At 42.4% G+C, this 2,897-nt stretch overlaps 1 long non-coding RNA gene across 1 annotated transcript; it reads left to right on the top strand.

Moving 5' to 3' along the window:
- Positions 1–307: 307 nt before the first annotated feature.
- Positions 308–1,773, top strand: LOC148837350 (uncharacterized). Its single transcript, XR_016090782.1, has 3 exons — positions 308–430; positions 509–597; positions 1,510–1,773. It is a non-coding gene; the product is annotated as an uncharacterized LOC148837350 (long non-coding RNA).
- Positions 1,774–2,897: the final 1,124 nt, after the last annotated feature.

Raw genomic sequence — 2,897 nt, 5'->3', positions numbered from 1 at the left:
TACAAAGGTGAGGAGGCCATTTGACCCATTTAGTCTGTATTGTAGATAGCACATAGTTGATCTGAGGATCTCTTCTGTACATTTCTTAGAAATAAACTGTTATCAGCTTCAAAATTATGGGAGGGCAGCTTGTTTCACACTCCCATCATTTTTTTGGGGTAAAGAAGTGGTTCCTATTCTTGGTTTTAAATCCTTTGCATCTCTTCCTCAGAAACGTTTTACCGAAAGAAAAAACATAATGGCAGGTAGATATTGTATACAGGACAGCTGCTTTATTTGTAAATACGGTTTGTGTTGATTTTGTATTTGCATATTTCATTTCTCCAGTGTCTTTGTGATGGTCCCCATCTCTCTGTTTCTCCTGGAGGTTCTTCTGCTGCTGATATGTCACGTCAAATTAATCTCCAGTGCCGAGAAAGCCTATAATGGGGTAGGTCACTCTGTCACTCTTATTTTTAATTCTTATCATCTTCTGGAAGGCGTCAGTGTGTCTGCTTCTGTCTCCTAGGAGTTTTTTGATCCAGATGATGGGAACCCCTTCAAGTTAGGGTGTAAGAAGAACTGGTACAAGACCCTTTGTGCCCCAGCTGGTCCAAGGTAACACTACTGTGCCTTCAGTTTGCCAGTCGGTTTATAGCCAATTCAATTTCGTTCACATACAGTTCCTACGAAATACCACAGGAGACAGCCTATCAAGTTTTAAAATGAGAAATTTAATTTGTCTTAAGGGAAACTGTCCCAAAATAACTGAATGCATATTTGAAAGAAATATCCTAAAGTTCTGCTTAAAAGATTTGCTTAATGAAATGATGGAAGCCACATAGCTTATCATTTATCTTGCAATTGGGCAAATCCCAGGATTATAGTCACAGACAGGTCAGAAGTGCCAGTTATGTTTGGCTTGTGTCTTCTTCAGCACTATACATTTCCCTTAGTTTGTCCAGACTGCTGAATTGAGTTATGTAGCACTACACATACTGTATTTGGCAAAAGAGAATTTACATTTTATAATCTATCTACAACACACATAACAATTATGTATTAGAAATCATACCGTGTGAACATTGAAATGAGTCAGTCTATATAAATGGGGCCCTTTGTTTAATTACGGACCTGGGGTGCTATCTGTGTGGAATTTGTATGTTTTTCCTGTGTTCATGCGGGTTTCCTCTGGGCGCTCCAGTTTCCTCCCCCAGTCCAACACCATACTGGTAGGTTAATTTGCTTCTGGGAAACGTGGCCCCGGGCGCGAGTGTGTGCATGTCTGTGTCTGTGTGTGCCCTGTGATGGACAGGCGTCCCATCCAGGTGTACCCTGCCTTGTGCTTGTTGCTTGCTAAGGCTCCACCATGACTCTGAAGTGGATGGAGGAGTTAGAAAACAGGTGGATGGATGGTGAGAAGGGTTTTTTTGTAGACGGGTGGAACTCAACTCGTCCTTGCTGAAAATTAAACTCTAATAAAAGCCACAGTTATTTATTTTAATTTTCACCCATCTCTTGCTTTTACAGGTACATGTGTAATTTCCCTAAATACGAACTGAAAAAGGGTGAAATGGGAACGTCTGCAGCTCTTCAGAAGCAAGAGGCTAAACCTCAGTTCTGTGCCTCCTGCTGTCATTCTTGTTTAAACCACAAGGTGGAGCCAGCGAGGTCACAAGCTCTCCGTAATCACCGGGAGGGCTGCATCAACCTGCCACAACAGGACAGACCCCCGCAGCTGCAACTCGGGCACCATACTCAGAAACACTGAGTGTGAGGCCCCTGCAGAACGCACACCTGGTGAGTCGTTCCCTATCACAACACAAACTACTACACAAACACAACAAAAACTGTGTCTTTGTGGAGGAAGTCCCTTCCTTTGTGGAGGAAGTGCAATCTTCGCACACGCAAACAGCAAAGGAAATGACAGGATTAGAGAAAAAACGCCCAGACTAAAACAGACGCAACAGAATCAGGTTTTAAGAGGTACAATATTGTTTTGAAGGTGGCTCCAATAAAGCTGTCGATATCTCTTCTGGTATTTGATTCAGCTGATATTGCATGACTACAGAGCATTAGTAAATACAGTTGCTCTAATTACTGTAAATCCGTCATTTCAGGCACCACTAGTAAAAGAATTTGAAAGAAAACTCTAACTGTAAGGTAACCTCTAACTGAGCAATTGAGCAACACAGAGCTGAAGTCCGGAGACTCAAGACTCAGGCACTACAGAACTAGGGTGTGGCCTTGCTCAGTGGAATTGCCACTCTTGGAAGTGCACTCTTGCTGTCCAGGTTCTCGTCGCCATTCAGAAACACCACATGGCAGTTCAGCACAAATCAGGCATTTTTTTAAAGATCCCAGCCAGGCACAGATTGTACATATCCTGTAGCCTCCATTAACACACTTGAAAAACTGCACAAGGTGGAGCTGGTTTTCACATGGAATTATGTAGGAAATAATATCATTATAGGGTTTACAGCTGCTACAAAAAATTCAACTGGGGGTACATACAATAGCAGCACTTCCCCGTTGAACAGCCAAATATCTACGGTAGCAACATAAAATAAAGGTGGATTTCTGTTTGTTTCAGATATTCTGGCAGCAGGTGATGTGCAGGTGTGCAGTAAAGGTGAAAAGGTTAATGAATTCAACACCAGGCATCAGGACAGTCCAGCCTGAGTCAGCCCGAGGAGTGAAACTAGGCTGTGAGCACCTTGATTTGCAAGGAGGAAAGCAGCAAAAGACATTGGACTGCTATTTCTGATCAATATAGGTTGCACTGCAAGACAGAATAATCGGTATAAAGAGGACTGGGTGGTATATTGTATTAGCCAATAATCTCTAGATAAACCTGAAAGCAGTAGTATACAATACTCTTCAGAGTAATAAACTGGTTTTGGCAGCGCCTAGGACAA

This window comes from Atractosteus spatula, chromosome 3 (genome assembly GCF_055471065.1).
Source record: "Atractosteus spatula isolate fAtrSpa1 chromosome 3, fAtrSpa1.hap1, whole genome shotgun sequence".
Taxonomy (NCBI): Eukaryota; Metazoa; Chordata; class Actinopteri; order Semionotiformes; family Lepisosteidae; genus Atractosteus; species Atractosteus spatula.
Note: the sequence above shows the minus strand (reverse complement) of the source record. Positions and strands in the feature narration are given on the sequence as shown.